Source organism: Bison bison, unplaced genomic scaffold, assembly GCF_000754665.1.
Source record: "Bison bison bison isolate TAMUID 2011002044 unplaced genomic scaffold, Bison_UMD1.0 scf7180017864108, whole genome shotgun sequence".
NCBI classification, from domain to species: Eukaryota; Metazoa; Chordata; class Mammalia; order Artiodactyla; family Bovidae; genus Bison; species Bison bison.
This window is the reverse complement of record NW_011494680.1, coordinates 3844461-3851359: the sequence shown is the minus strand read 5'-3', so window position 1 is coordinate 3851359 and position 6899 is coordinate 3844461. Positions and strand designations below refer to the sequence as shown.

Sequence of the window (6899 nt, the reverse complement as noted above, 5' to 3'; positions counted from 1 at the left end):
AGGGAGGTAAAATGTACAGAAATATAACCTTTGTAGGAATTTTGTGTGTGTGTGTGTGTGTGTGTGTGCTGTGTGTGCTCAGTCGCTTCAGTTGTGTCACTGACTCTTTGCGACCCCATGGACTGTAGCCCTCCAGGCTCCTTTGTCTGTGGGATTCTCCAGGCAAGAATATTGCAGTGAATTGCCATGCCCTTCTCCAGAGGATCTTCCTGATCCAGGGAGCAAACCTGTGTCTCCTGCATTGCAAGCAGATTCTTTACCACTGAGCCACCAGGGAAGCCCATGGTAGGAATTAGTACATCCTAAAAGAATGGTACAGATGAATTTCTCATGGGATCAAAGAAAAGAACAGTTACTTTCATTGAAAGAAATTACCAAAAGCTTTATAGAGGAGATGCCACCTATAAACAGTACTCAATAAAGAAAAACTATAAGAATAAGTTTGGAGGCTTCCCACTTCAGGGAAACACTTGTGCCATGTTATTTTACCTTTACTGAATTAAAAGTAATTAGAATCTATTCAGCTAAAGCATCCTATTGGAATTTTAAATGGGGTTATATTACATTTATAAATTAAGTTGGAGAGAATGGATATCTTAAAAATATTTAGTCTTAGTCTACCAGCTTATCTCTCTGAATTAACCTGATTTTCTTTAATTTGACTGAGAAGAGAATATTGGACTTTCACTTTCTCATATAATATCCATTTTCCATTGTTCCATCATGTAGTTTATTTTGTCTTGATAAGTGTTTGGATTTCTTGTCATTAAAATATTATTGGGATCTGAGTGCAGGGTAAGATCATAGAATGACCCTGTCTAAAAATAATGCCTGCCTCTGTGCTGAGTGTAATAAAGACGATGTTGCTTCAAGACAGAAATGTACCTTCCAATGAGATTCACTCTTGTTGTGTGTTTTCCTAACCTTTGCCACATTCATCTTTCTACAAACACTAGGCCTTCCAAAGTCTGAAAACAGAAAGCTAAGACTCCCTGAATTAGAGTGGATTAAAGGAATAAATTCGTGGTGCGAAATGTATTCCCTGATGAGAGACATTTTTCTACCCACCTCACAGGGTCACAACCTTTGAGACAGGCTATTTCTGTGGGAAATGGTGATTATAATCAGTTTTTGAATTTCAACAAAAATATGCTTAGGAGAAGATTGTTTTTCTCTGAACCAATAAACTACATCTAAATTTAGAAACCAGCCCCAAAGCATTATAGTCCCATGAAGAAACAGTTAATGGGTCATCTCTATATTGCTGAAGTATTGAATTAACATAAAATATTTTATAGGACGTAATTAACAGTTTTAAAAGCACTTAAAAATGCCCAGATATGTGTGGTTTGGGATTCTATTTGAGAGGTTTTCTGAGACCTTCGTGTCTGTTCTTAGACCAGTCCTCAGTAGATTCCAGGTCAGGAAACCATGATCTGTATTGTTTGCTGCTGCTAAGTCGCTTCAGTCGTGTCCGACTCTGTGTGACCCCATAGACGGCAGCCCACCAGGCTCCCCCGTCCCTGGGATTCTCCAGGAGAGAACACTGGAGTGGGTTGCCCTGCCCTTCTTCCTGATCCAAGGATCGAACCTGCGTCACTTACCTCTCCTGCATTCGCTAGCGAGGTCTTCATCACTGGTGCCACTTAAAAGCGTAAGAAGCAGCTACAAATGGTGGAGTTAAGCCCAGTCCCCATGTAAGATGATCATAGCATCTGATGAAAATTGAAAAAGCTCTGGAGATGAACAGGATCCATGACTAAGGACTCAGAGATAGTATTCTCCCATAATTCCTCTCAAAAAAGAAAAAAAAAGGAAAAGTATTTAAACAAATTATTTAAGCCATGTTAATATGCTTTTAAGTTGGGCTTGCCTGGTGGCTCAGTGGTAAAGAATCTTCTTGCAATGCAGGAGATGGAGGTTCAGTCCCTGGGTAGGGAAGTTTCCCTTGGAGAAAATGGCAACTCATTGCAGTATTCTCGGACATACTGTAATGTGTAAACAAAAAAACATATGTTTTAAAAATGAACGCTTATAAAACAATGAGAAATTTTGTCAGATCAACAATTTTATATCATGCATTCAAAACATGGATAATCGAAGACCAATGCTAATTTTAGCTGAAATTAAAAATAAAAAATTTATTTTACATATTCAACAATATTCATCATTATATTCATCATAATATCTTGTTCAATAGCAGAAAGCTTGTCCCAAAGTATGTAGCTGCTTTGAAAGAATTTGATGTGAATTATTATCAATTTTGGTAACATATACAAATTCATTTGCTTTATTTCAAATCAGCTTTAATCATTACCATTACAAACAATCCTTCACCTTTAAGTAAAAATGACTACATGCCCTATTGATAAGTGACAGGGGGAATTGTTGGGCCAGAAAAAAAAAATTTTAAAGAGCAAACAAGGTTGAAAGAGACACTTGGCTGAGAGTTATGGTTTCTTACACAGAGTAAGACGAATGCTCAGAGAATCACTTTTAAGTCTTGCTCTCACACTCCTAAGGTCAGGGAAAACTTATTGGAAATGTTTCTTTGGTGTGCAGGCCAATTTTCTTCACATTCTATCAACCTGCTCCAGCATGGTGATGCGATTAGAAACTTTTTAGGCTGAAAACCTAGAAATCTTGATAATGAGAAGCTCATTTCTGCCCTCAAAAAATAATGGAAGTCCTAGAGGAATAGCAATCCAAATTCAATGAAAGAAACTAAGCTTTCACCCAAAACTTTGATCACATTACAGGAAAAATCCGTGGCATAAAATTAATGCTGGCTCTCACTTGGAGCCAATGTCCAGTTTGACTGAGCATAGAGCCAATATGAAAAAATCCAAAGCATTGAATAGCACCAAAGCAAATCCAGGTTTCGTGGCGCCTGAAACTTACATAAATCGTGAGTCCTTCTTTCAGAAGACTAATTTTAGGAAACACTTTGCAAAATTTACAGACACCACAAAGCGAATAGTGCCAAGGTTCCTAGAAAAATCTTTGCAAGAGCCCATGTAAGTTACAAGCCTGAAAGGCTTCTTTGCCTTCACAATATAACTACCTCTGCCATATCGACATGATGAAGAAGTATTTGACTTGAATATCTATTTCATGCAACTGTTAGAGATTGTATATGATAATATAATGCCAAGGGTAAAATTAGCACACGTTTTGATAAAGCTTTCTTTCCCCATCTTTTCTTTGCTATAGCAAAAGATATCAACAATTGATTTTAAAAGGTAACCAAATGCTAAGAGAACCCTTTGAGACAGTTTTATACAGGAAAATCTCACAACTTATGTGTATAGAATTTTAAAATAGCAGATATTTTGATATTGTTATTTCAAAGCAAGCAATCTCTCACAGTTTGGAGATATTAATACTTTTTAAAGCACTTAAGAACTGATTAATTAATTGCTACTCTTGCAGATCTGGTTCCTGGGGGAGTAGACCCTGAAATGGAGATTATTATAGAGAAAGTTTGTTAGGGAGTACTCGTAGGATTGGATCTAAGAGAGGGAAGCTAGCGTAACTGGACAGAGGAAGAAGTTGAGCAATGATGCAACCACACTGGGCCTTAGCCAAGCCCACAGGAGCTCTGAAGGTGGAATTGTTATTGTCAATCCTGCATTGGAGTGAGAGAGCAGTGTTTGATATTCCTACATTAAGCCATCATGATATGCAAATTTCCTCTGGGAAGTAGATGCAATCTCGAGAAGGTGGTTCTTTTTATCTTATCTTTATTTTTTATTTATGTTTATTTACTTATTTGGCTGCAGCATTCAAGATACTAGTTTCCTGACTGGATCAAACCCATGCCCCCGGCAGTGGAAGTGCAGAATCTTAAGCTCTGGACTGCCAGGAAGTCCCAAAGAGGCTCTTTTTATTTTATTTATTTATTTATTTATTTTTAAATTTTATTTTATTTTTAAACTTTACAATATTTTGCCAAATATCAAAATGAATCCGCCACAGGTATACATGTGTTCCCCATCCTGAACCCTCCTCCCTCCTCCCTCCCCATACCATCCCTCTGGGTCGTCCCAGTGCACCAGCCCCAAGCATCCAGTATCGTCCATTGAACCTGGACTGGCATCTCGTTTCATACATGCTAGTATACATGTTTCAATGCCATTCTCCCAAATCATCCCACCCTCTCCCTCTCCCACAGAGTCCATAAGACTGTTCTATACATCAGTGTCTCTTTTGCTGTCTCGTATACTTTTTAAACCAGGCAACTTCCAGGGAGAATTAACAGGTTAGGGCTGTCATCCAGCTGCACTCCCAGCATCTGGGGAATACGTCTCTTAAATCTGCAGGCTTGGTCTGGGAAATGTGGATGAGAACACGATACTGTACTCTCGGCATCATCTAGATCCACCTCTTCAGATAAGTCCCAGAGTAGCTCCTCCAGGAGACTGGCTGGTCTCTCGATGGAGGAAACATATAAAAACAAGTTGAGCAGAGCCAAGTACAGGTGTCTTCTCCCAGTAGACTTCCTTGAACCATTGAAGCTGGCATCATGATACTCATTATATCCTTCTCTCATCAATTCTAGATACATCTTCTCCTCAGCTAGTGTCTCTAATAGAATCTAGATGGCTTACCTGGTGGTGTGACACAGGATCTTATCCCTGAAGGATATGAGCCTCTGGTCACCATGCTATTCTCAAGCTGCAACTACTGCACTCTTTCACTTGTAATAAAAATTGGCCAAGGATATGACAAGAGAACTGGCATGGATCACTTCTTTGACAAACACATTCCTCCTTGTTAGAATGGTGACTTCTCTTCTTGTATGCTATTCACTAAAAGTCCCCAAAACTCAGGCAGAAGCTACAGCTTAAATTTAAATAGGACTTTTGCTGTTTGGTAGCTCAGACAGTAAAGAATCTGCCTGTAATGCAGGAGACCAGGGTTTGATCAGTAAGATCAAAAGGTCAGAAAGGTCAGAAAGATCCCCCAGAGAAGGGAATGTCTACCCACTCCAGTACTCTTGCCTGGATAATTCAATGGATAGAGAAGCCTGGCAAGCTATAGTCCATGGAGTTGCAAAGAGTCAGATATGCCTGAGCAACTAACACTTTCACATTGCTCTTTTATCTAGTACATTCTTCCTTTAAGAACCAGGACCTCTAAGCCCAGAAACTAGAGAGCTCACATTTGTGGGTATAGAAACACAAGTTATTCCTTAAGCGACTAATTGGAATCATGATAAATGGGTCCATTCCTACTTCTACATCTTGGTTCCTAGACCTATGCATTGCATAGGGTGGAGGCACAGTATCATGGAAAGTTAATGTACATATTAATCCAGGAGGATGGCTCTCTTTCCTCACAAAGCTTTATTGCTGGTGCTCATCTGTGCCTTCAACAGGTCATTCCACCATTCTATCAGGCCAAAGACTTACAGGCAGTGCAACAGATAGTAGGAACACTGAATTCCATTGTTAAGTACTCATTACCTCTCCTTTTGTTACAGAATCGGTTCTGTGGTCTGTTATAGTAGTATGTGGGATCCAGTGTTGGTGGTTCAAATACCTTGCTAACCCTGAAATAATGTCAATTGAGGTTCTGGGGTAGCAAAAGTAAACTAAGGGTATTAAAGGCAATATTTATCCTATCCCAGTCAATGGAAATAAGTCATTGCTCCTTCCAGGGTGGAAGAAACCCAATGGAGTCAACTTGCCCTCATGTTTGGGGCTGATCTCTCGAAGGAGTGATGCAGTATTAGAGATTCTGCATCAGTCTCTGCTGCTGACTGGCTGGACACTTTCCAGGGACAACAGCTAAATCAGTCTTTTGTGAATGGGAACTCATATTTGGGGCCACATGCACAACCTCTATCTGTTTCCAAATAGCCCCTCTTTTCATATGTCTATTGTGCTGGCACCAGGGTGGCCAGTGACAGAGAATGGCAGTTTTAGTCAGCAGCAGGTTCAGTCATTACATCTGCTTGATTATTTCTGTTAAACAGTCCTTGATCTCTGGTGGCATTAACTTGTGATACAAATATTTCCACATATGTGACTACTACCAAATGCCTCTCCTTCAGACCTCATTTTCCCTGATCTTCCAGTTTTTCTCTTTCTAGGACTCCTGACAACTGGCCAAGACATCTGCCATTCCATACACACACACACACACACACACACACACACATATATATGAGCGAGTGTTAGTCACTCAGTCATGTCCAACTCTTTGCGACCCCATGGACTGTAACCCACCAGACTCCTTGTACATGGGATTTTCCAGGCAAGAATACTGGAGTGGGTTGCTATTTCATTCTCTAGGGGATCTTCCCAAGCCAAGAATTGAACCCAGGTCTCCTGCAATGCAGGCAGACTCTTTACTGACTAAGTCACCAGAGAAGCCCATGTATATATGTATAGGTTCCGTTTCTAAAATCTACTTTTATGTTTTCCATGTTCTCTGGTGAACTTGGACATCTTGCTGCTGCTGCTGCTAAGTCGCTTCAGTCGTGTCCAACTCTGTGTGACCCCATAGACGGCAGCCCACCAGGCTCCCCCGTCCCTGGGATTCTCCAGGCAAGAACCATGGAGTGGGTTGCCATTTCCTTCTCCAATGCATGAAAGTGAAAAGTGAAAGTGAAGTCACTCAGTCATGTCCGACTCTTCTCCACCCCATGGGCTGCAGCCTAACAGGCTCCTCGGTCCATGGGATTTTCAGGCAAGAGTACTGGAGTGGGGTGCCATTGCCTTCTCCGTTGGACATCTTATAGCTCCTTAATTGTCTTACACCCAAGTCACACTGCTTTTGGAGACTAATTAAAACTAGTATGTCTAGATTTTGTACTCCTAGGGTAAAATCTAATTAATTTAGTTTATCCTGAGGAAACTCTGAGCTAAAATTTTTTTCACCTAGGCTTCCCA

At 40.3% G+C, this 6899-nt stretch overlaps 1 pseudogene; it reads right to left on the bottom strand.

The window, feature by feature from the left end:
* The window catches only part of LOC104987907, a 173447-nt pseudogene extending 168880 nt beyond the window's left edge, over positions 1–4567 (bottom strand).
* Positions 4568–6899: the final 2332 nt, after the last annotated feature.